The 27,508-nt window shown below is 44.3% G+C and overlaps 1 pseudogene across 1 annotated transcript; it reads left to right on the forward strand.

Moving 5' to 3' along the window:
* Positions 1 to 4,074: 4,074 nt before the first annotated feature.
* On the forward strand, positions 4,075 to 14,944 carry LOC308269527 (RNA-binding protein 7-like; annotated as a pseudogene). The gene is made up of 2 exons: positions 4,075 to 4,317; positions 14,149 to 14,944. The product of its transcript is annotated as an RNA-binding protein 7-like (transcript).
* The last annotated feature ends 12,564 nt before the right edge of the window (positions 14,945 to 27,508 follow it).

Consider the following 27,508-nt stretch of genomic DNA (forward strand, 5'->3'; position numbering starts at 1 on the left):
TGACACTTGGGAGATCTAGTCTCTTCAGGTTTGGAAGTTAGTTAATATTTGTTGCCTACGAGGAAATGAAGGTTTTCTACCTAGGCCCTTGGCCCTATCTACCTCCTTTCTAACTCCTCACAAACTCTAAACATAGGATACACAGCACCACGCCCACATTCCTGCATCAAAGTGCAGCTGTCTAGCACTGAATGGTAGCTATTCATCTCAATACCACACCCTACAGGGTGGCAGGTGTACACCCCATCTCCTCACTCCTCTTTCCTTCTGGCTCCCCAGGTGTTGAACTGCAAACCTACATTTTTGTGTGACTGTGAACATCACTTTTTGTGCCAGTATGGGGAATGACCTAGAAAGATTTGGGAAAGCTCTGATAATTAATATATTTCAAAAGAAAATAATTGGTATATTTCAAAATAGTTGTGTCAAAATGGAGGCAGATTAAATGGATTAAAGAAAAGACTTGGTTTCGGCCTAACAACAGGCAGCTATTCCAGTGTAAATCAACCTAGCTCAGAGTACTTAACAAGTCAATAGAGGAGAGCTAGGGCTTCCTCTTTCTAAAGACAGATCTACATGATCTAGGGGGATGGGGCAGGGTTTGGCCTTGCCCTCCATGAAAGGAGACACCTTACCCCACCTTGCTAGGGGAGGTACCTTACAGGGACGTCGTTCAGGTCAGAGTCACGCGAACAAGATGGAGGTCATGGATATAAAAAGGCCAAGTCCACGTGTAAGCCCTTTGGTGTACTCATTCGAGTCATCCCCTCATGCCATCTTGGCATGGGGCTGTATTTCTATTTTCTGTATTTCTATCTTTCTAATAAACTTCTTTAAATCTTCAGTAGCTGTCCAAGCGATGAATACTTATTCTTAGCTTAGGACAAGAATCCACGGTTTTTCTGTTTGTCTGTCTGTGTGTCTGGTGGTGGTGGGGATTACTTTCAATATTGAAATGTCTGACCTCTCCATCTTATTTTAAAATGTATCAAGGTCTACTCTAACCCTTATACATAGAATAGAACCCCCCCAAATAGAAAGATGCTGGTATTTTAAACCAGTGCAAGTTTCCATGGAACACTCCTCTACTGCCTGTACAAAAGCCAGGCACTGACGACTATCAACCAGTCCAGGGCCTGAGGGAGATAAACAGAAGAGTGGAAACTCTACATCCCACTGTGCCCAATCCCTATACTCTTCTCAGCCTCCTACCGCTGAGCCATGTCATCTACACTTCCCTGAACTTAAAGGATGTCTTCTTTAGCCCGCCTTTGGCTGAGGGGAGTCAGCCCCTCTTTGCCTTTGAATGGACAGATCCTGAGGGGGGGATTCTCAGTACAGCTCACATGGATGAGGCTGCCCCAGGGTTTTATTTTTGTGTGTGTGGTACTAGGGATGAAACCCAGGGGCATTCTACCTCTGAGCTATACCCCCCAGACCTATTTTTTTATTCTTTATTTTGAAACAAGGTCTCACTAAGTTGCAATAGACCTCACTAAGTAGCTGAGGCCGTCCACGATCTCCTGTCTCAGCCTCCCAAGTACTGGGATTACAAGCGTGTGCCACCGTGCCCGGCTCTGCCCGCAGGGGTTTAAAAACTCACCAGCTCTGTTCAATAAGGCACTAACCAGACTTACAACCTTTTAGGCATGCCCATTCAGAAGTTATATTACTTCAGTATGTAGATGATTTGCTTTTGGCAGCTAGGACTGTGTCTGAGTGCCGCACGGCTACTCTGAACCTGTTGGAGACACTTCAATGCCCGATTGACTCATTATCAGACCTTACTCCTAGACATACAGAGAGTTAAGTTTCCTGCCACGTCAGCCCTGAAGCCAGCCACCTTGCTGTCAGACAGTGTTACTGATGCTGCCCCAGAACATGATTGTCTTATGACCCTGGAAACATTCCAGGGGACAAGACCAGATCTGAAAGATTCGCCCTGGGATTAGCTAGACGAAAACCTCTTCACAGAGGGCAGCAGCTTCATCCTGGATGGCGTCTGGTACGCAGGAGCAGCTGCGGTAATGGCTACTAAGGTATATGGGCACAAGCACTGGGACATGGGACTTCAGCTCAGAAGGCAGAGCTCATTGCTCTGACACAAGTCTTCAGTATGGCAAAAACAAGATTATTAATGTCTATACAGATAGTCGCTATGTGTTTGCCACTGCCCATGGGTCCATATATAGAGAAAGGGAGCCGAGTGGTGCACGCTCATAATCCCAGCATTTGGAGGCTGAGCCAGAGAATCTCAGTTTGTGGACAGCCTCAGCTACTTAGTGAGGCCCTCCGCAACTCAGTGAGACCCTGTTTCAAAATAAAGAATAAGCCGGGCGTGGTGGCGCACGCTTGTAATCCCAGCATTCGGGAGGCTGAGACCTGGAGGATCGCGGTTCGCGGACAGTCTCAGCTACTTAGTGAGGCCCTCTGCAACTCAGTGAGACCCGGTTTCAAAATAAAGAATAAGCCGGGCGTGGTGGTGCACGCTTGTAATACCAGCATTCGGGAGGCTGAGACCTGGAGGATCGCGGTTCGCGGACAGCCTCAGCTACTTAGTGAGGCCCTCCGCAACTCAGTGAGACCCTGTTTCAAAATAAAGAATAAGCCGGGCGTGGTGGCGCACGCTTGTAATCCCAGCATTCGGGAGGCTGAGACCTGGAGGATCGCGGTTCGCGGACAGCCTCAGCTACTTAGTGAGGCCCTCTGCAACTCAGTGAGACCCGGTTTCAAAATAAAGAATAAAAAATAGGGCAGGAGGTGTAGCTCGGAGGTCGAATGCCCCTGGGTTCCATCCCCAGACCCGCAAAAAATAAATAAGTAAAGGAAGAAAGAAAGAAAGAAAGAAAAAAAAAAAAGTTGGGCAGGGGGTGTAGCTCGGAGGTCAAATGCCTCTAGGTTCCAACCCCAGACCCGCAAAAAAAAAAAGAAAGGAAGGAAGGAAGGAAGGAAGGAAGAAAAAAGAAAAAAGAAAGAAAAGGAAAGGGAAAAGAAAGAAAGAAAGAAAGGAAGGAAGAAAGAAAGGAAGGAAGGAAGAAAAAAGAAAGAAAAGGAAAGGGAAAAGAAAGAAAGAAAGAAAGAAAGAGAGAAAGGAAGGAAGGAAGGAAGGGGACTCCTGACTTCAGGGGGAAAAGACATAAAAAATGTTCCCGAAATTCTGGCACTTCTGGAAGCCCTCTGGCTCCTTCAAAAGGTGGCCATCATCCATCTTTGAGCTCACCAGAAAGATAATTCCTTTGAGGCCCAGGGAAATAATTCGGCTGATCAAACTGCAAAAGAAGCAGCCCTAAAACCAGCGGGACCACTGCACATCCTGCCTGCAGTCCCAGACCGCCGTCTCCCGGCACACCCACACTATTCAGAATGGGGTGCCAAGGAGTTGCCAGACAAGGGAGCAAAGATTGACTCAAGCACGGGATGGGCCATGCTGCCAAATGGACAGATTTATATCCCCGAGGCCCTGGGAAGAACTATATAGTCCAGCAATTCCATTATTCTACCCACCTGGGAGAGACTAAGCTTTATGAACTCTTAAAAAAGGACATTAGCAAGCTACAACAACTTATTTGGGACACCATGTCAAGATGCTTGATCTGTGTTCAAGTACATTTTCTGGTGCCACATTGGCTGAGAGGTACCTGTCCGGGAGAACATTGGGAGGTAGACTTCACGGAGGCAGAGTTCAGCAAATATCACTACAGGTATCTCCTTGTTTTTGTTGATACGTACTCACGATGGGTAGAAGCCTTTCCCACTAGGACTGAAACCGCCCAGATAGTAGTAAAAAAGTTAGTCTTAGCTGGGTGTGGTGGCACATGCTTGTAATCCCAGCACTTGGGAGGCTGAGACAAGAGGATGGCACAGATTTGAAGCCAGCCTCAGCTACTTAGTGAGGCTCTCAGCAACTTAGTGAGACCCTGTCTTCAAATAAAGTATAAAATAGGTCTGGGAGTATAGCCTGGAGGAAGAAAAGCCCCTGGGTTCCACCCACAGTATCATGCGCGCGCGCACACACACACACACACACACACACACACACAAAAGTTAGTTTTAGAAATCATTTCTCGATTTGGCATGCCCTTTACTGAGGAGTCCGACAATGGCCTGGCCTTCATGGCCATGGTTACAAAAGACTTATCTAATTTACTTAGAATAGACTGGAAGCTCCACTGCACTTACAGACCCCAGAGTTCAGGGCAAGTGGAAAGGATGAACAGAACCCTCAAGGAAGTCCTCACTAAATTGACTCTGGAGACTGGCGCTAGCTTGGTAGAGCTCCTCCCCTTTGCCCTCCCCCAGATACAGTGTACTTCTTACGTAAAGAGAATCATTCCTTTTGAAATCCTATTTGGACATCCACCACCAATACTGCCTCAGCTAGATCAAAACAGGTTTATAAACGTTCATCAGCATTGGCTTAGTTCATTACAAGCTCTGCATAAAATCAGAACTGAAATCTGAACTGCGATGGCCGCCAGCAGAGCAAACCAGCATGAGGAGCCTACACAGTCGCTCCCTGCCTTCCAAGATGGAGACCAGGTGTTCATAAAATACTGCCTTCCTCTTCTTTAGAAGCTCGATGGAGCAGTCCCTGGACTGTGATTCTTGTCACGCCAACCTCTGATAAGGTCATTGGGAAATTAGCCTGGATACATTAGAAACTATTCTGGATCTCCAAGCCCAGCTAGATTCCCTTGCCAAGGTGGTTTTGCAGAATAGAAGGGGATCGGAATTCTTTTTCTTTCTTTCTTTTTTTTTTTTAATATATATTTATTGGTGCATTGTAGTCAAACATCTCAACAGAATACAAGACTTGTGAGGATATACAAGCACACATCATCCAATTAGCCTTTATCAAATCCCCATCCCATTCCCTCCCCCTCCCTCAATCCCATGCTTGATTTACTGATTGACTGCTATATTTGTTTAAGTACACCGTGTGCTTTAAAGAGATTCCATCTTCCCTCCTCCCTTCCCCTCTGATAGGTCACCTTAATTGCTCCTCCATAGGGCCCTTTCTTCAACTAGATTTCCTCCTATTACCCATTTCTTCCTAGTTTTTGCATATTAGGGAAAGCATATGATTTTTTATTTTCTGTAATATTTCTCTGTGGATGCCGCATTGCAGGCTCCGATCCCACTCTCGAAGGTCCCAGCACCAGCCTCACCACTCAGCAGGCTCTGGGGATCGGAATTCTTACTGTAAAAAAAGGTGGAGTTTGTTTATTCTTAGGAGAGGAATGTTGCTTTTATGCCAATAAGTCTGGTAATATACAGGATAAGATTAAACAGTTACAAGACAATTTAGAAAAAAGGATGCCGCTAGGCATTCTGTGAACAGGGCTACACGGATGGCTCCCATATCTTTTGCCTCTTTGGGGCCCTCAGCTAGTGATCTGCCTAATTGCACTGATAGGGCCTTGCCTCATCAATGGCCTCACTGGGTACATACACAAGCGCATATAGGCAATGAACTTAATGGTCCTCTGAACTCAATACAGTCATCTGGCCATCATGGAGGGCCAGGATACAGTATAAAACAAAGATTTGGTTTATGAGTAACAAAAACCATGGGGAATGTGAAGCCAAAATAACTCCATTTTGTCTCCCCTGCCATTTTGTAACTAATTCCCCGTAAGTGCCCCCATAGCCAAACTTCTGTGCTGAGGGTACCACCGCTGGCCAGCTAATAAAGGCTTCCTATTGGAAAGACCCCTGGACTCTCGAGTCTATCATTTTTGCTGAACCTGCATACAACACTACTGCATTATATGCAGCCCTTTTATTTATCTACTGAGCTATAACCTCACCACGTTTCCCAGGCCGGCTTGAAATGTAAAATCCTCCTGCCTCAGCATCCTGAGTAGCTGGAATTATAGGCATGTGCCACCACATCCAGCTATAAAACTTTTTTTTTCTCTTTTTTTTGCAATACTGGGGATGGAACCCAGAGGCATTCTAACTCTGAGCTAAACCCCCAGCCCTATTTTTTATTCTTTATTTTGAAACAGGGTCTCACTGAATTGCAAAGGGCCTCACTGAGTGGTTGAGGCTGGCCGCAAACCGCAATCCTCTCAGTCTCCCGAATGAATGCTGGGATTACAATGTGTGCCACCACGCCTGGCTTATGAAACTTTTTACTAATTTCTGGCTTAATTCATACAAGTGGATACAGAAACAAATGAAAAATTCTTAAGAGTCCTTTTAAGGTGCCTTTTGAGGTGAGTTTTTGTTTGTTTTGTTTGTTTGTTTGTTTTGCAGTACTGGGGATTGAATCTCAGGGCATTCAACTTCTGGGATACACCCCAGCTCCTTTTTTTTTTTTTTGGTGGTACAGGGGATGGAACCCAGGGGTTACACCCCCAGCCCTATTTTTGTTCTTTATTTTGAAATAGGGTCTCACTTGTGACGGGCCCCGCCCATCAGCCAGTAAGTCCGAGAGCTAAGATGGCGCTGAGCGGAAATCTTCCCCAGAGCACTTAGGTGGTAAACAGCTTTCAGGAAGTGACGACAAGAGCATGAGATACACGGGAACACCGCATGCCATAGGGCAACAGCCAATGGACTGGCTGTTGCCATGAGTTGTGCACGTGAACAGTCTGCTGATTGGCTGTTGGGCTCTATATAAGGGGAAGATTTCTGGGGAACGAGGGAGAGAAGAGAAGATTTACGGGAAGAAGATTTGCGGGAACTGTACAAGAACCTGGGGTAATAAAACTGCTTGAGGAAGATCGTGTAAGAGTCGTCACTGCGCGCGACAAGTGGTTGGCCCGTACGGGGACCTTCGCTTTGATCAGAACCTCGGCAGTCCAGGGCAGCCGGCTGGTAAGTACTCCTTGACTCCGAAAAGGGAGGAGGAGGCTCCGTTTACGGAGGGTTATTTTCCCCGATCAAAGGGGGCTCCATTAAGGAGGATATTTAGTAAATAAGGCTCGCGGATAAGCGAGGCTCGCGGAAAAGCGAGGAACAGCGCTGTATTTTCCCCGATCAAAGGGGGCTCCATTAAGGAGGATATTTTTTAGTGTAAGTAAGTTAGAGAATCGGGCTGGTCCTGATTCGACAAGATGGGAAATAGTCCATCTCACCCATTGCATAAAGCATTGAAAGCTTTGTTGAAAAGTAGAGGCCTAAAGCTTAGGGACAAGACAATACAAGATTTTCTCGAACAAATAGATAGGGTAGCGCCATGGTTTACAGTATCAGGGAATCTTTCTTTAGCAAGCTGGGATAAATTGGGAAGAGACGTAGAACGCGCCGAAGAACAAGGTATTGTCACAGGAGGGACTCGGCCGCTTTGTCGGCTGATTCGTGCCTGTTTGGAAGAAAGGCGCTTTAGAAAATTTGTGCAGGAGGGCCAGGCAGCTTTAGACGGTGTAAAAGAGGAACGTTCAACTTCCTCTAAAGTGGCCAGTGAGGAGGATTCAGAGTCAGAGGGGGAGGATGAATCTGAGGAGGAATTAGAGGCCATTTGTAAACAAGTGAAAGCTTTTGAACTGATTAAAGAGGAAATTTCGCCTCCTCCGTATAACCCTTCTGCGCCCAGAGCAGGAGAAGGTGTCTCTTTTAGTAGTCAGATGTGGAGAGATGCGGGAATTTTTTTAGCAAATCAAGCTTTCCCAGTTTTCCAGCTGCAGGAGGGGGGAAATCGTTATCATGAGCCTTTGGACTTTAAAATAGTTAAGCATCTCGCAGAGTCAGTTCGCACATATGGGTCGTCAGCTGCTTTCACTATAGCAATAATAGAGAGTTTACATCGCTATGCCATGACCCCAGGAGACTGGCAAAATTTGGTTAGGGCCACCTTAAATCCTGGCCAATATTTGGATTGGAAAGCTTATTATATAGAATATGCCACTGAACAAGCTGCACGTAATCGAGCAGCAGGAAATTCAGCCTGGGATATAGACATGCTGATGGGCCAAGGACGATTTGCTAATCAACAGCTTGGGTATCCACAACAGGTGTATGAACAAATCAACAGACTCGCTACCCAGGCCTGGAAGGCCCTCCCTAACAAAGGAGAGGTATCTGGTAACCTTACAAAGATTACTCAAGGATTGACTGAACCCTTTTCAGACTTCGTTGCCCGTCTAGTAGAGGCTGCGGGAAGAATTTTTGGGGATTCTGACGCGGCCATGCCGCTCATTAAACAATTGGTCTATGAGCAATGCACTAAAGAATGCAGACAGGCCATCACTCCTTACAAACATAAAGGCCTAGAGGTGTGGATGAAGGTGTGCAGGGAACTCGGAGGACCCTTAACCAATTCAGGACTTGCTGCAGCCATTATACAGGCCTCCGGACAACAAAGTAAGAATAGTACCAAAAATGGCAATTGTTTTTCCTGTGGAGCGACAGGACACTTAAAACGAGATTGTCCTAAGTGTAGGGCGTCCCAATCTTATCCTTCTCCTCCTGAGTATTGTCGTCGATGTAGAAAAGGAAGGCATCCTACTTTTGAGTGCCATTCGGTTAAAGATATCGATGGCAACCCCTTGCCCTATACTGGAAAGCAATCATCAAATACTCAGACAAAAAACGGGAGGGCGGGCCCTCGTTCCCAGGGCCCACAAAAATATGGGAACCCTCAGGTGTATGGGGCCATGGAGACACAGCCACCTCAGTGGCCCAATTTACAGCCTCCGGAACAGTCCGGCGAGCCACTCCAGGTTCGGCAGGATTGGACCTCTGTGCCACCTCCAGGCTGGTATTAACGCCACAAATGGGGGTTCAAATTATTGAAACAGATTTTCAAGGTCCTCTGCCACCTAATTCTGTTGGCTTACTTTTTGGAAGGTCTTCCTCTACCATGAAAGGACTTGTAGTCCATCCGGGGGTTATAGATGAGGATTATACCGGTATCATCAAAGTGATGGTTTCAGCGCCCCGGGGTATCGTTGCCATTTCCCCTGGGGATAGAGTGGCACAGTTACTTTTGCTTCCCAGTCTACATGGTATGTTTCCTTCAGCAGAGGGACGACGCGGTATTGGTGGGTTCGGTTCTTCAGGAAATGAGTTAATATCTCTTGCCTTTGATATGGGAACTCGTCCCTTGATAACCTTGGACGTGGAAGGCAAGCAAATCCTAGGACTTTTAGATACTGGGGCAGATAAAAGTGTCATCGCCTGTAAAGATTGGTCATCTTCATGGCCCACTCAAAAGGCTACCGGAGAACTTAGAGGTTTGGGTTATGCTAAAACCCCTGACCTCAGTGCTAGGGCTTTACATTGGAAAGATCAGGAGGGACATAAGGGGCAGTTTGAACCCTATGTGCTGGAGCTGCCAGTTTCCCTCTGGGGAAGAGATTTATTAGTGGACATGGGATATTCCTTACAAAATACATCTTATTTCCCCCAAGCCCATAATATTCTCCTTCGCCAGGGCTACCACCCTTCCTACGGGCTGGGAAAACACCTCCAGGGACGTAAAAGCCCAATTCCTACTAAAGAAAAGAGTGGTCGCGAGGAACTGGGTTTTGTGCAGTAGCCACTGAGGAGGCAATTCCCATTACCTGGAAGACGGGAGATCCAGTATGGGTTCCTCAGTGGCCTCTCTCCCGTGAAAAGCTTGAAGTAACAAGGAAATTAGTACAAGAGCAATTACAGTTAGGCCATATCCGGCCATCCACCTCTCCTTGGAATACCCCGATTTTTGTGATAAAGAAAAAATCTGGAAAATGGAGGTTATTACACGACCTCCGAGCCATAAATAGCCAAATGCAGATTATGGGGCCAGTCCAACGAGGGCTTCCACTCCTCTCTGCTATTCCGAAGGAGTGGCCACTTATCAGCATAGATATAAAAGATTGTTTTTTCTCCATCCCTTTAAATCCTGCGGATACTCCTCGTTTTGCTTTTACTGTTCCCTCTATTAATCAAGAGGAAATTGACAGTAGATATGAATGGGTGGTCCTCCCACAAGGAATGGCCAATAGCCCTACCCTCTGTCAATTATATGTAAATAGTGCTCTTGAGCCCGTAAAAACCAAATTTCCAGAAATTCGGTGTATTCATTACATGGATGACATTTTGTTAACCACAAAAAATCCCTCCATACTTGAGGAGGCTTATTGTCACCTTGTAAAGATTTTGGAAACTCATCAATTATTCATCGCCTCAGAAAAGGTACAAAGAGGAGAAAATATACACTTTCTTGGCAACATTGTTCTCCCCCATGCAGTCCTGCCTCAAAAATTAATCATCCGCACTGATCAATTAAAAACCCTCAATGATTTCCAAAAACTGTTGGGAGACATTAATTGGGTTCGACCCTTTTTACAAATTCCTAACCATGCCTTGAAACCTTTATATAATCTGCTCGTAGGCAATCCTCAATTAGATTCTCCTCGCGTCCTTACCGATGAGGCCCGCCATGCGTTACAATTAGTAGAACAAGCACTTACGAAAGCGTCTCTCCGTCGAGTGACCCCTGGACAGCCATTATGGGCTTGTATCCTGGCCACTGAAAAACAGCCTACTAGTGTTCTTTGGCAACAAGGACCCCTTCTTTGGATTCACCCCAAAGTCTCCCCTCAAAAGGTAGTTGAATATTATCCCACCAGTGTAGCAAGCCTTGCCCTTAAAGCCATTCAGCAGTGCATCCAACATTTTGGCAGAACGCCCGATAAGCTGGTGGTACCGTACACTGCTCTGCAAGTACAAACGCTGGTAGCCACTATTGATGATTGGGCTATACTTATGTGCTCTTTTAGTGGTGAAATAGACAATCATCTTCCCAAAGATCCATTGTTACATTTTGTTCTGGAACATCCTCTCATTTTCCCATTGGTCACTAAAAACAAACCTGTAGCTAATGCAATTAACATTTTTACTGATGGATCCAAAACTGGTGTGGGGGCCTACCTAATAGAGGGAAGCGATCCTGTTATCATCCAATATTCACATACCTCTCCACAACTGGTTGAATTAAATATTGTTTTAGAAATTTTTAAGAGAGTTTCTTCTCCTTTCAATTTATTATCAGATTCACAATATGTGGTTAATCTGGTTAGATCGCTTGAATGCGCGGGTCAACTCTCTTTACATACTCCTATTCATTCTATGGCTAGCCAAATCCAGATTTATATACATTTAAGAAAGACACCATTCTTTATCCAGCACGTTAGGGCACATACTGGATTACCTGGCCCTATTACATATGGAAATGATCTAGTAGATAAACTCACCAAGATACATATGATTTTTTCTCTTACTCAAATGCAACAGGCACAGGCATTTCACCGTCAATATCATGTAAATTCTAAAACATTACAACAGCGATTTAAAATCCCTCGACATCAGGCTCGGGAAATTGTAAAAACCTGTAATGCCTGTGCCCCTTTTTTACACCCCCCACATGTGGGCATTTGCCCACGAGGCTTGCTCCCTCTACATCTCTGGCAAATGGATGTAACTCACATATCTGAATTTGGAAAATTGAAATATATCCATGTTTCCATAGATACTGTCTCTGGAATTATTCATGCATCTGCTCATGCCGGGGAAAAGGCACATGACGTCGTCAATCATTGCCTTGAGGCCTGGGCAGCATGGAATATGCCTAAAGAAATAAAAACTGATAATGGCCCGGCTTATACTTCCCAAAAATTCACATCTTTTTGTTCACAGATGGGAATAACTCTAAAGCATGGCCTTCCGTACAACCCTCAGGGACAGGGTATTGTGGAACGCGCCCATCGTACTCTTAAAGAATGCTTGATAAAACAAAAAGAGGGAATTGGAACCAATATGAAACCGAAGCAGCGCCTATCCTTAGCCCTTTTTACTTTGAATTTTTTGCAATTAGATGTCAATGGCAAGACTGCTGCCGATCGTCATTTTGCCCCCTCGGGTACGAGCCAGGGTTTCGTGCGTTGGAAGGATGCCCTCACAGGGCAATGGAGGGGACCTGACCCAGTGCTCACATGGGCCAGAGGCTCTGTTTGTGTGTTTCCACAGAACGGCGCCGATCCTGTCTGGGTTCCAGAGCGGCTGACTCGTCTGGTGAAACAAAAGGATGATGAGCCATCGACTGATTCTTTTGGGGACCATGATACTGTGGAATTCCAAGGATAGGAAGTGATCCACAATGGGGGCTTTTGACTGCTTTTTCTTTTCTATTGCCTTTGAGTCATTCTGCTCAAGTTCTTCCCCGCTTAATCCTTTTACCTTTTCCCCTTAAAATTGGCACAGGAGCAAATTCTACTTTTGCAGGTTATAATTTTACTTATTAGAGCCTGACCATGGCCTTTCATTCTAACCTATTTGATCTGTGGCTTCTTTGTGGGATAAATGGCAGTTGCACGGATTTAGCTCCCCTTGTCATGATTAATGATAATGCGTTTATTGCCGCTAATCTTTCTTGCGAGCTTTCTGCATATCCTACAGATAACCGGTCATCGAAATTTGACAATTTGACAAGACGGTTGCGGTTGGAGATCATCAAAACCAATACTACTCAAGTTGACCCGGTGATGGCCCGCACCTTGATGTCCTGGATCCAACAAGCAGCTCGTCATTTAAAAGAGTGGGCTGGACTGGGTGCTCTTGGTCTTTGTCTGGTCTTACTGTGTATCTTATGTCTCTACTGTCTTAGAAAACTAATCCGTCAGCGCGCTACAGATCAAGTGCTCATAGCTCAGGCATTTGCAGCCATGGAGTTGGGACAATCCCCTCAAATATGGCTTGCGGCGATGGGAAAGTCTTAATGACAGGATGCCAGCTAGGACTGCACTCGGGACCCCGGGAGGGTGCATCCCGAGGAGGGCATGCTCAACTGCATACGGGTTGCCACTGATTCTTGTCCCGTCCCTGGCAAAAGGTGGTGGGCCTAGAAGCCCCTTCCAAACATACAGGGGTTGAGTCCTCTGTCCTCTCCTGTCTGAAAAAACAAAAAAGGGGGAACTGTGACGGGCCCCGCCCATCAGCCAGTAAGTCCGAGAGCTAAGATGGCGCTGAGCGGAAATCTTCCCCAGAGCACTTAGGTGGTAAACAGCTTTCAGGAAGTGACGACAAGAGCATGAGATACACGGGAACACCGCATGCCATAGGGCAACAGCCAATGGACTGGCTGTTGCCATGAGTTGTGCACGTGAACAGTCTGCTGATTGGCTGTTGGGCTCTATATAAGGGGAAGATTTCTGGGGAACGAGGGAGAGAAGAGAAGATTTACGGGAAGAAGATTTGCGGGAACTGTACAAGAACCTGGGGTAATAAAACTGCTTGAGGAAGATCGTGTAAGAGTCGTCACTGCGCGCGACACTCACTGAGTTGCAAAGGGCCTCAGTATATAGCTGAGGCTGTCCGTGAACTGCAATCTTCCTGTCTCAACCTCCAGAATGCTGGGATTACAAGCATTACTACCACGCCTGGCTCTCCAGCCCTATTTTTTATTTTGAAACAGGGTCTCACTAAGTTGCAGAGGGCCTCACTAAGTAGCTGAGGCTGGCTACAAACCTGTGATATTCCTGTTTCAGCCTTCCACATACTGGGATTACTAGCATGAGCCACCTTGCCTAGCTAAGGCGAGTATCCGTCTGAATTTATTGTTATTATACTAAAATTTCAGTTTTAAAATATTGGTGAAGTATAAGAAAATAAGGCAAATTTTAAGATTTAAAACAATAAGCATCTCAATTTAGCAAACACTTAATCAATGTATACTTGTGCTTAGTATCCCAAGAAAACCAAAGATGAATATATCTGCCTGGAGCCATGGTGCATGCCTGTAAACCCAGAACTTGGGAGGCGAATACAAGAGGATCAGAGGTTCAAGGCCTTAGTGAGGCCCTGTTTCAAAATAAACAATAAAATTGGGTATAGGATGTAATTCAGAGGCAGTACACCCCTGAATTCAGTCCCTAGTACTATCAAAAGAAAAGAATTATTGGATCTAATCCCTGTATGTAAATTGGTGCTGTAGATCAAAGCCAGTGTCTCATCCATATGAAGAAGTGCTTTATCACTGAGCTATATCCTTAACCCCAAACTCTTAAATTGTACATAAGTAGCCGGGTATAGTGGCACGTGCCTATAATACCTAGTACTTAGGAGGCTGAGACTGGAGGGTCACAGGCTGAAGGACAGCCTTAACAACTTAGTGAGAGCCTGTTTCAAAATAAATGACTGGGTGGAGAGGAGGCCACGTAGAGACGGGGGCGGGAAGCTGACCACACTGTCTTTGTGGGTAAACTTAAAACCAAAGTTACCGAGGAACTCCTTTTCGAGCTTTTCCACCAGGCTGAGCCAGCAATAAAGGTGCAAATTCCAAAAGATAAGAATGGTAGACCAAAGCAGTTTGCATTTGTGAACGTCAAGCATGAAGTATCTGTTCCTTATGCTATGGATGTGATTAATAGCATCAAACTTTTTGAGAGGCTCACCAAAATTCAGTTTAGATCAGGGAGTGGTCATTCTTCACAGCATATCAATTTGCCATATCCGCAGCATTGTGTGGAAAATTCAAGCCCGACCCCCACATTTCCTAGCAGCAGGTATGAGAGGACTGTGGACAGCATGAGTCCATCAGCACTGACAGTTCAGAGATCATTTTCTTCTCCAGAAAGTTATCAGAGACAAGCAGTGATGAACAGTGCTTTGGGACAGATGTCATATGGTGGGAAATTTGGTTCTCCACATGTGGCTCAGTCAGGGTTTTCACCATCAGCCCAGTCACATAATCATTCTTTTAACCAGTCTTCAAGCTCCCAGTGGCGCCAAAATACACCTTCATCGCAGCGTAAAGCCAGACAGAAATCTCATCCTTACCTGTAGGATAGACAGCATAACCGTGAGCAGCGTTGCAGTGATCATGGGTCTGACCATCATTACAGCGGAAGCAGACGATTTCCTCTATGAAGATAGTAATTATGATGATTGGAGCCATGACTATGATAACAGAAGAGACAGCAGTAGAGACGGAAAACAGTGCTTATCTCAACGCTAATGATTGTTCAAGAACATTGTTTAATGGGGGTGATTTTAGGCCTTTTGTCTAAGTTGGTTTGGAAATATTTTGAAAAACTATTCAGAAGCCGGGTGTTACATGCTTGGTGTTACATGCTTGTATTCTCAGTTCTTTGAAGGCTGAGATTAGAGGATTGTGGGTGGGTGAAGAAAACAAAACTATACAGAGTAGCTTTACAAGATGCCACATTTCTTTATACGTTTTAAAAAAATATATAGCTACAGCTTAATATAGAAGATAGACGAATTGTGATTTCAATTTTATTACATTAATAACTTTTGGCCTCAGGGTTTTATGAAGAGGGAAAGGTTTTATGCAAAAGAAAATACCACAATTTCTAGTCATTTTAGACAGTTTAAGAAGGGTAAATTGTACAGAGTGGTTGTATTATAATGAAGATATTTGCCGGGCATGGTGATGCACGCTTGCAATCCCAGCATTCTGGAGACAGAGACCGGAGGACCGTGGTTAATGGACAGCCTGAGCTACTTAGTAAGGCCCTTCACAATTCAGTGAGATTCTGTTTAAAAAAATAATAAAAAAAAAAAAAGACTAAAAAAATAGGGCTGAGGGTGTAGCTTGGAGGTAGAATGCCCCTGGGTTCCATCCCCAGCACCGCAAAAAAAAAAAAAAAAAAAAGTATTTTAAGCCAGGTGTGGTGGTGAATGCTTGTAATCCCAGTACTTGGGAGACTGAGGCAGGAGGATCGCAGGTTCATGGCCAACCTCAGGTACTTAGTGAAGCCCTCCGCAATTTAGTGAGACCTTGTTTCAAAATAAAGAATAAAGCCAGGCGTGGTGGTGCACGCTTATAATCCCAGCTCTTGGGAGGCTGAGACATAAGGAACACACAGGTTTGAAGCCAGCCTCAGCTACTTAGTGAGGCTCTCAGTAACTTAGTGAGACCCTGTTTCCAAATAAAGTATAAAAGTGGGTCTGGGAGGATAGTCCGGAGGTAGAAAGCCTCTAGGTTCCATCCCAAGTACCACAAAAAAAAAAAAAAGAATAAAAAATAGGGTTGGGGATATACCTTGGAGGTAGAATGGCCCCATGTTCAATCCCCAGTACTACAAAAAAATTTAATGATCTGTTATACTTTGTATTATAAGAAACTTGCTAGTGAATCAGATGTCAGTGTGTACGATAGAAAATATCCAAACTGATAGCCTGAAATGGCTATCTGTATTTTGTTAATAAATTAGAAAATATAACTTTTCAGTGATATATTGTATTAATATTTTATTTGAGGAACCTTATTGGTTAAGTTTGGGGATAAATAATAGTGATTAAGTCCTCGATTGCAGGTGTGTGCTATTATGCCCAGCTGCTTTCTGTTTGAACATTGGAAAGAATTGATCTAATTTTGTTTTCTTGGGACTAGAGATTGAACACAGAGGCAGTCTGCTCCAAGCCATACACAAGCCCAAATTTTTATTCTTTATTTTGAAACAGGGTCTCACTAAGTTATGGAGGGCTTCACTAAGTAGCTGAGGCTGCCCAAAAACCTGCGATCCTCCTGTCTCAGACTCCCAAATACTGGGATTACAAGCGTGCATTACCACGCTCTGCCAAAATATTCTAATTTGGAGACACATTCTGTAGGGATCTCAGTATAATAGAAAATACAACAAGGGCTGGAATAGATTGTCCATATGCGCTCACATAAACATTTCCTCTCTAAGCCTCTGTTTATAAAATGAAATGACAGCACCTACTTCAGTGGGCAAGTTTGGTGTTTTGTTGTACAATGAAGATTCTTTCTTGTTCTTATCCTGGTTTCCTGTTGTAGAACTTCTAAAATGCTTGGGATTCTAGAGTAATAGGAGTGCCTGTTATTCTTGAGTGTCTGTTATTGTGTGTGTGTGTGTGTGTGTGTGTGTGTGTGTGTGTGTGTGTGTGCGCGCGCGCGCACGCACAGTACTGGGGATGGAACCCAGGGGCATTCTACCTCCGAGCAAAACCCCAGCCCAATTTTTTATTGTTTATTTTAAAACAGGGTCTCACAGAGTTGCAAAGGGCCTCACTAAGTGGCTGAGGCTGTCTGTGAACCGCGATCCTCCTGTCTCAGCCTCCGGAGTGCTGGGATTTCAAGCGTGCACCACCACGCCCGGCTGTTATTCTTGAGCCTTTGACATAAGGTCATTCTTGTCAGGGACCATGCTCTTCACCCCAACGGATCTCATGAGCTCCAGGTGGCTAGTGTCATTGAATTGTACCGCAGTATACCAATGATGTCAAAATAGGTATTACCATCAAGTGAAGCCAGGTGTGGCGGCACATACCTGTGCTCCCAACTATTGGGGAGGCTGAGGCAGGAGGTCTGCAAGTTTGAGGTCAGCCTGGGTAATTTGGTGAGATCTCATCTATGAATGATTGAATGAACTGAGACTCTCAGTGTTAGAGTAAGTATATGCCTAGCATGCTGGAGCCCTTGGGTTCAATCTTCAGTCACACACACACACACACACACACACACACACACACACACACACGAGTGAGCTAATGATACATGAAGCAGTTAGAGTAGCCAGCACACTCAAAGTAGTCATTAAATATTAGCTCTTATTCTATCTAGTAAACCCCCTCCCACCATCTGCCCTGGGTTCATGGTCTATATTAGTGAAAAGAAAGTCTTTTCATCTAACCAAAATAAAAACCTAGGACTCATGTTTGCTTCCTCTTCTGCACTTTTCCCAATCACTTGGTTTCCAAGCCTTCATTATTCTGGATTTCATTGCTTCTCTGTATCCACTGCCACTGCCTTAATTCAGGTCCAACTCATAGTCTAACTGGTTTCTCTGTCTTTATGTTTTATTCTTCTTTCCAAATCATCTCTAGGCAAATTATCTATTTTTCTTTTAAGCCTTTTTTTGCGATGAAATACAATATATTTGGAGAATAGCTCATTAAATTTATTTATTATGTTTATTTATTTATTTATTTATTTATTTATTATTTTGGTGGTACTGGGGTTCCTGGAAACCCTTCTACCTCCGGGCTACACTCCCAGACTTATTTTTATACTTTTTTTATTTGGAAACAATCTCTTAAACCAGCGCTGCTGGCTTCGAACCTGTGCGATCCTCCTGTCTCCGCCTCCCAAGTACAGGGATTACAAGTGTGCGCCACCACGCCCGGCAGCACATTAAATTTAAATGGCCAAGTATACCAATAGTTGTGAACTGGACACTGAAATTAGTATGTATCAAGAGTTAGAATGGAGCATGCCAAGTGCAGCGGCTCACGCTGGTCAGCCAAGCTACTGAAGAGGTTGAGGCAGGACAATCTCATGTGTGAGGCCAGCCTGGACAAGGAGACCCCATCTCAAAATAGGAAGTAAAAGTCCAGCATGGTAGCACACGCATATAATCCCAGCACTTGGGAGGCTGAGACAGGAGGATCGCACAGTTTCGAAGCCAGCCTCGGCTACTTAGTGAGGCTCTCAGCAACTTAGTGAGACCCTGTTTCCAAATAAAATGTAAAATAGGTTTGGGAGTATATCCCGGAGATAGAAAGCCCCTGGGTTCCACCCCCAGTACCACAAAAATTTAAAAAAAGAAGTAAAAAGGGTTGGGGAGCTGGGTATACTGGTTTATGACTGTAATTCCAGTATTTGGGAAGCTTAAAGAAACAAAAGGATCATAGGTTTAAGGACAGTTGCAGCAACTTAGCAAGACTCTCAGTAGCCCAGCAAGACTGTTTCAAAACAAAAAAAAAAATGTAAGAAAGTCGGTCGTGGTGGCACACGCTTGTAATCCTTTGGGAAGCTGAGACAGGAGGATCACGATTCACCGACAGCCTCAGCTACTTAGTGAAGCCCTCTGCAACTCAGTGAGACCCTGTTTCAAAATAAAAAGAATAAAAAAATCAGGCTGGGGTGTAGCCCAGAGATAGAATGTTCCTGGGTTCCATCCCCAGATAGAATATTGCAATAATCTTAGAAACCTCCCATGTTTCCTTTTCTGACCATATTTCCCTCTCTTTTCCACAGATAACCACTGTCCTGAGATGAACAATAGTAATTTTCTTCCTTGTCTTTTTTTGGGGGGTGGGGGTCCGGGGATGGAACCCAGGGGCATTCGACCTCTGAGGTACACCCCTGCCCCCTGCCCTATTTTTTTATTCTTTATTTTGAAACCGGGTCTCACTGAGTTGCAGAGGGCTTCACTAAGTAGTTGAGGCTGTCCACAAACCGTGATTCTCCGGTCTCAGCCTCCCAAATGCTGGGATTACAAGCGTGCGCCACCACGCTCAGCTTCTTCCCTGTCTTTATAATTTGACTATCTGTTTATACCTAAACAGTTTTATATTACCTATTTCTCACATTTCTCTAAAGTGTGTGTGTGTGTGTATGTTTCTTTCTCTGTGTGTATTATGTTATTGGGAATTGAATCCAGGTACTTTCTACCTCTACACTACATCCCTTGCCCTATAATATTTTTTTGTTTGAAACAGGGTGTCCCTAAGTTGCTGAGGCTGGTGGCGAACCTGTGATCCTGTCTCAGCTTCCTAAATATTGGGATTACAAGCTTGCGTCATTTCCTTTTATACCTGGAAGACTGAAGGCTTGGTGCAGGGCAGCTGGTGCTGATACAGCTTGGACATACTGTTGTTTATCTGCTGCTCAACTTACCCAGAGCTTCTTCAGGTGCTTCTGGATCTTCTTTCCTTCCCTGGCTCCTGGCCAGCTGTGGCCTGGCTCATGATGCAGGGTGTCAGGTTTTCCATGCACCCCCTGAAGGGGGCAGTGAGACTGACGCAAGGTCCCATCTGTCTTTCTGGGTCGCAGCTCATCTTTGTATATGTTTCCTTTTCCTTACTAACTTGAGGCCCCAACATTAAAAACATAAGCAAAAGCTTCATGTGGATCGTTTAGCCAGCTGCCAGCATTGAGGTCCTATCTCTATAATGAATCCCTTTCTGCATGTCCCTGCTGGTGGATTCACTTCTCTGGCTGAACCTTGACTGACCCAGGATGTGGGGTAGAAGTGCTTCCAGAGAAACAGACCTTGAGGGTAGGTTCTCTGACCTGGCTCTGAGTTATCTGAAATTGGTTGGTTGGTCTCATTAAAGGCTTTAATGACCATTTTCCTCAGTGATAAAGAGGATGCTAGCAGCCCAGGGCATGCAGAAGCACATCACTTCCCTAGATAATTGCCAGGGGATGATGGCCTGATTCAAGTGTCTAGAGAACTGGGTTTTGTGTGAACAGCATTTAGCGTCACGGAAGAGTTAGTGGGAATAAGGGAGGCGATGAGGCTGGTTACGCTTAAGTGTTCTGGGGAACTTCTTGGGAAAAGAAGTAAGGAGTTCAGGGTTTTCTTTTTTCTTTTCTTTCTTTCTTTTTTATTTCCTACCTCCGAGCTACATCCCCAGCCCTGTGTGTGTGTGTGTGTGTGTGTGTGTGAGTGTGTGTGTGTGTGTGTGTGTGTGTGTATGTGTGTTTGGGGATGAAACCCAGGGACATTTGACCTCCGAGCTACACCCCTTGCCCTATTTTTTATTATTTATTTTGAAACAGGGTCTCATGAAGTTGCAGAGGACCTCACTAAGTAGCTGAGGCTGTCTGTGAACCGCGATCCTCCAGTCTCAGCCTCCCAAATGCTGGGATTACAAGTGTGCGCCACCACACCCAGCTTGGAGTTTAGGGTTTATTTATTTATTTATTTATATTTTTGGTGGTACTGGGGATAGAACCCAGGGATTTCTACCTCCAGGTTATACTCCCAGACCAATTTTATATTTTTTAATTTGGAAACAGGGTCTCACTAAGTTGCTGAGAGCCTAAGTAGCTGAGGCTGGCCTCAAGCCTGTGCGATCCTCCTGTCTCAGCCTCCCAAGCGTGGGGATTACAAGCGTGCGACACCACACCCAGCAAGTGTTCAGGCTTTTCAATACAGAATCTCATCCTGCAAGTAGCTATTCACAACAGAAGCTAAATTTGTAACTTCACAAAGTCTCTTATGTGGAGTTAGGGCATTACTTCAGAGAGAAAACCCTGATAACTGGGTTGGAGACATATGAGCATCCTTCCTTCCCTCCCTCTTTTCTTTCTTCCTCCCTTCTTTCCTTTCTCTTTTTCTTTCTTTCCTAGGGATTGGAACCAGAAGGCATTAGGCCTCCAAGCTATTCCCCCGCCCTATTTATTGATTTATTTATTTACTTACTTATTTATTATTTTGTGGCACTGGGGATTGAACCCAAGGACATTCTACCTCCAAACTTATACCCTCAGTGCTGTTTTATTTTTTATTTGGAAATAGAGTCTTATTAGGTTGATGAGTCTCACTACTTGCTGAGGCTGTCCTCTAACTTGTGATACTCCTGTCTCAGGTCACCACCATGCCTGGCTTCTTTTTTTTTGTGTGTGTGTGTGGTACTGGGGCTTGAACCCATGGACATTCTACCTCAGAGCTACACCCTCAGCCCTATTTTATTTATTTATTTTTTTAAACAGGTCTCACTATGCTGCGGAGGCCCTCACTAAATAGCTGAAGTTAGTTGTGAACCTGTGGTCCCCCTACTTCAGCCTCCCAAGTACTGGGATTACAGGTGTGCACCACCATGCCCAGCTTATTTTTTGTTTTGAAACAGGGTCTTGCTAGGTTGTTGAGAGTCTCACTAAGTTTCTGAGGCTGTCCTGGAACCGCAATCCTACTGTTTTAGTCTTTTAAATACTGGGGTTACAGGTGTGGGATACCACACCTGGCTCAGCAGATTTTAATGAAATGGGTTGTTGAATTCTTATATGTTACTGAGATATCTCTGCTAATAAAAGCAGTCCTTCTTACCCTCCTTAAGAATGACTGAAACTAAGATCAAAGATAATACCCAAGCCGGATGTGGTGGCGCACGCTTGTAATCCCTATGCTTGGGAGGCGGAGACAGGAGGATCGCACAAGTTCGAAGCCAGCCTCGCTGGCTTACGAGACTCTGTTTCCAAATAAAATATAAAATAGGTCTGGGAGTGTAGCCGAAGGTAGAAGGGCTCCATCCCCAGTACCACCACAAAAAAAAAAAAAAAAAAAAAAAATGATACCCAAGCCAGGTGTGCATGCCTATAATCCTAGTACATGGGAGACTGAAACAGGAGCATTCAAATTCCAGGACAGCCTTAGCTACTTAGTGAGGCCTTTTGCAATTCAGTGCAACCCTGTTTCAAATATAAAAGAATAAAACATAGGGCTGGGGGTGTAGCTCAGAGGTAGAATGTCCCTGGATTCAATCCTCAGTAACACACACACACACACAGAGGTAATATCCTCCAAAGGAAGTAAAAATACTTGAACTTCTTTGGTAGAGCTGTAATTCTCAACCAGGGGCTGTTTTGTTACCCAGGGAAATATGGTAACGTCTACAGATGTTGGTTGTCACACTGGCTGTAAGGTGGAGTGTATTCTACTAGCATATTATGATGCTGCCAAATGTCCAGCAATGCACAGGACAGACCTCTACAATAAAGAATAATACAGTCCCCCTGGACCTGGTGACATATACCTGTAATCCCAGTACTTAAGAGGCTGAGATAGGAGGATCACATGTTCACAGCCAGCCTCAGCTACTTAGTGAGGCCCTCCGCAACTTAGTGAGACCCTATTTCAAAATAAAGAATTAGCTGGGCATGGTAGCACATGCTTGTAATTCCAGCATTCAGGAGGCTGAGACCGGAGGATTGTGGTTCGCGGACAGCCTCAGCTACTTAGTGAGGCCCTCTGCAACTTAGTGAGACCTGGTTTCAAAATAAAGAATAAAAAATAGGGCAGGAGGTGTAGCTCGGAGGTCGAATCCCCTTGGGTTCCACCCCCAGACCCACAAAAAAAAAAAAAAAATGTACCTGGGTTCAATTCCCAATACCACCACCACCACCACAAAAAAGATAGAATGCCAAGTGTCATTAGGTTGAGAGAATGTAGAATGACTAGAACATCAGAGTAAGTTTTTCCCTCTTACCCCCTTCCTAAGTGTACCCACTCCGTTCACCAAGTTGTGGGAAATATATCTGTGAAGGTAGCTGTAGCATCTTTCATGAATTCCAGGGTGACTCTTATCTGTAAGCCCAAAATGGCAGTGTGAACTGCCGGGCTCCCTTAATTCAATGGGAATAATGGGGTCCTACTGTTATGGGGTCAAGTGGCATCACTTAATTGACCAAAATAAGGAAAACTTGATTAATGGGATTGGCAGCAAAGCCTAAACAGTAACTAGAATAGTCTAAACCACAGAGATCCTTAGCATTGGCTAATTAATTATGGCGTCCATAGAATTGAAAGTGATAGGTAGAATATAAGCAGAAAAGCTACAGGTCTGATGAGCCAAAGTCTGACTTGAAATCTGAGCATGGTGGCACGTGCCTGTAATCCAGTACTTGGGAGAATTGCAGGTAGGAAGCCAGTTTCAGCAACTCAACAAAAATCTTTCTTTCTTTCTTTCTTTCTTTCTTTCTTTCTTTCTTTCTTTCTTTCTTTCTTGTAGTGCAGGTAGAATCCAGGGGCCTTTCTACCTCCAGGCTATACTCCCAGACCTATTTTATACTTTATTTGGAAACAAGGTATCTCACTAAGTTGCTGAGAGCCTCACTCAGTAGCTGAAGCTGGGTTTGAACCTGTGCGATCCTCCTGTCTCAGCCTCCCAAACATTGGGATTTGGGTTTGGACTTTTTTTTTTGGTGGTACTGGGGATGGAACCCAGGGGCCTTCTACATTCGGGCTACACTCTCAGACCTATTTTATATTTTGTTTGGAAACAGGGTCTCTCTCTCTCTCTCTCTCTCTCTCTCTCTCTCTCTCTCTCTCTCTCTTCTCTCTCTCTCTCTCTCAAGCCAGCTGAGGCTGGCTTCGAACCTGCATGATCCTCCTGTCTCAGGCTCCCAAGCGCGGGGATTACCAGCGTGCGCCACCACGCCCGGCTTCGGTTTGGACTATTTAAAGTGTGATTACATTTAAGGTTATATGGCACTGGTCCTATATGCAGTCTCCTGGAACAATTGTTAAAATTGGAATGGGGCTTCCTGAAACCTGTGTCTTACTATGAGTGTTATTAGTGTGGCCATTAAAACCCAGGAAAGTCATTAGATTAAGATTTTTCTGTTTTTGGATTCCTTATTCTGTTAGGCCAAGACCAATTAGATGTGAAATTAGGACCTGTTTAACTAACTTGGGCTTGAATATACAGAAGAAAGATGGGTTTAGTATATATTTTGCCAAGTGAGTACAGATAATAGAACTATGGAGAGCAGAAATAGGTTTTGGAATAACTTGGACAAATATAGAGTTGATTTTTTGTATGTCATAAAGGTATCTACTGAGCCGGGCGTGGTGGCGCACGCTTGTAATTCCTGTGCTTGGGAGGTGGAGACAGGAGGATTACACAGGTTCGAAGCCAGCCTTGCTGGCTTAAGAGACCGTCTCCAAATAAAAATATTAAAAAAAAAAATAGGTGTCACCGGGCGTGGTGGCGCACACTTGTAATCCCCGCGCTTGGGAGGCTGAGACAGGAGGATCGCACAGGTTCGAAGCCAGCCTCAGCTACTTAGTGGGACCCTGTTTCCAAATAAAAATATAAAATGGGTCTGGGAATATAGCTTGGAGGTAGAAAGCCTCTGGTTTCCACCTCCAGTACCACCAAGAAAAAAAAAAAAAAGTGTCTGCGAGTGTAGCCCGGAGGTAGAAGAGTTTCCAGGAATCCCAGTACCAAAAAATAAATAAATAAATAAATAAATAAATAAATAAATAATCTACTAATGTTACAGTTGTAACAGCACTGCGGATTCTTTTCCTTGATTCAAATAGGTATGTTGAATCAGGAAGTTAAAACTAATAGCTCAGTTGCAGCTTCAATAAGTCTTTATTACAGTCAGTAGGAAATAGGGGAGAGAAGAGCAGTGTGCCTGGAAGACATGCTGGAGAGCCCAAAATGGAACTCCGTCCCCCACTCTGACCCCGGCCCTTAAATACAGTTTTCTTATTGGTATGTTCTTAGCAGTTTACCAAGACAGCAGGCTAGTAATTTATTTCTTAGGCAGGTGGTGCCTTCTTGTCTCTGGACAGAATACTTACTAAGTACATGGGTTAATAATCTATCTTTTTCTACTTCTGTTGTATCGACTGTATCACTTGCTTATCAATTATGAGTGCTTTTGAAGTAACACACGGAGTTTACATTCCACATACCAAGGTCGGGTTAAAAAGAAGAGGAGGGAAACGGAGACACTTAATTGCAGCCAGTGCGGCCATGTTCAGTCTCTAAGAGCAAGTCATTGGGCCCTTGCTATCTTTACCGCTTTGAAATGTGCCAGGCAGAGTCACTGTGATCTTAGGGCTTTTAACTGCTTCTATATATATCCTTAGGTCTAAAGGCTTTAATTGTCTCTACATTCTTACTATGGGTTGACAGCAAGGCAGAAAAGAGGGGAAGGGAAGCTCTGAAGCATAACAGGCAAAGCTGCGTTTTTCCCTGCCTGAGTGCCTGGTTAGCTCTGACTGCCTTTTACATTTTTATTGTAAATCAATACTAGAACAATTTTCTTTTCTTTTCTTTTCTTTTTTGTGGTGCTGGGGATTGAACCCAGGGTCATTCTACCTCCAAGCTACATCCCTAGCCTGATTTTTATTCTTTATTTTGAAACACGGTCTCACAAAATAGTAGAGTGCCTCACTAAGTAGCTATGGCTGTCCGTGAGCCCGGATCCTCCTGTCTCAGCATCCCAAGTACTAGGATTACAAGTGTGCATCACCACGCTTGGCTTAGAGCAATTTTCTGATGAGGTAGAATAGAATAAATAAAATTTCAGGTAGAAAGAAGACATATTGGAAAGGAAAGAAAAATATTGTTTTAAAATCTGAAATTTTCAGGTGTTTTTTTTTTGTTTGTTTGTTTTTTTTTTGTGGTCCTGTGAATGGAACCCAGGGGCATTCTACCTCTGAGCTACACCCCAGCCCTATTTTTTTATTTTTTACTTTGAAACAGGCTCTCACTGAGTTGCAAAGGGCGTAACTAAGTAGCAACTGAGGCTGTTCTTGAACCTTGATTCTCCTGTCTCAGCCTCCCAAATGCTGGGATTACAAGCATGCACCACCACGCCTAGCCAGTTTTTGGTTATTCTTAAAAAGCTAGGCCAAGTGGATGTGGTGGTGCATGCTTGTAATGCCAGCATTTGGAAGGTTGAGACAGGAGGATCGCAGTTTTTGGACAGCCTCAGCTACTTAGTGAGGTCCTTTGAAACCCAGTGAGACCCTGTTTCAAATAAAGAATAAAAAATAGGGCTGGGGGTGTAGCTCAGAGGTAGAATGCCCCTGGGTTCCACCCCCAATACCGCATAAATAAATAAATAAATAATCAATCAATTAATTAAATAATTAAAAATTTAAGAGCCAGGCCCATACTTTTATATCATAATGCATTGGCTCAGGAAATTCCTGAGGCAATTAAACCAGAGAGACCTTCACCTTTTGTCAAAAGTTCAGTTCACCTCTAGGAAGATCCGAGAAAAAATAACACACCTGTTGTTAAAAAACCTAATACTCCTACAGCCCCAGCTTCCTGTCTGCACTCCCGAGAAGTCCTATCCCAAAAGGAAATACCATGTTGTTGTGAACCAGAAAGCTTCATAAAAGAAGCCTGTCATCCCAAGTGCTCCCGGACACCCCCTCTCTAGTGAACCCCATAATAAAGTATAGACCTGAGGAGCTCTTGGCCATTTGGGGCATTGTGGGCAGCTCTGGGGCAGCTCTGCAGCTTTGCCCCTCTCTCTCTCTACACCACTCTCATGCTTTCTATATGGCCCACATTTCCAGTAAACATGTATCTTTTTTTTTTTTCTCCTTGGATTAAAACCTCTGCCTTTATCTCTGACTGGCCTGGGTTGAAATTCTTTTTCCCATGGAAGTCAAGAACCCACAGAAGTTATCGTATTATCTCGTGACATTTTACAATATTGGCACACTAAGACTAAAAGGTATTTTCTTAAGCCGGGCGTGGTGGCACAAGCTTGTAATCCCAGCATTCGGGAGGCTGAAACAGGAGGATTGTAGTTCACAGACAGCCCCAGTTACTTAGTGAGGCCCTCTGCAACACAGTGAGACCCTGTTTCAAAATAAAGAATAAAAAAATAGGAATGGGGGTGTAGCTTGTAGGTAGAATGCAATGCCCCTGGGTTCCATTCCCAGTACTGCAAAACTAAAAAAAGTAAAATTAAAAAAAAAAGGTTTTCTTTCTTTCTTTCTTTCTTTCTTTCTTTCTTTCTTTCTTTCTTTCTTTTGCAGTACTCAGGGCATTCTACCTCTGAGCTACACCTCCAGCCCTATTTTTTTTTATCTTTTATTTATTTTTATTTATTTATTTTTTTTTGGTGGCATACTTGGGTTCCTGGAAACCCTTCTACCTCCGGGATACACTCTCAAGACACCTGTTTTATATTTTTATTTGGAAACAGGGTCTCTTAAGCCAGCAAGGCTGGCTTCGAACCTGCGTGATCCTCCTGTCTCCATCTCCCAAGCGTGGGGATTACAAGTGTGTACCACTTTTATTTTGAAACAAGTTCTCACTA

This window comes from Muscardinus avellanarius (genome assembly GCF_963383645.1).
Source record: "Muscardinus avellanarius genome assembly, chromosome: 11".
Lineage (NCBI taxonomy): Eukaryota > Metazoa > Chordata > Mammalia > Rodentia > Gliridae > Muscardinus > Muscardinus avellanarius.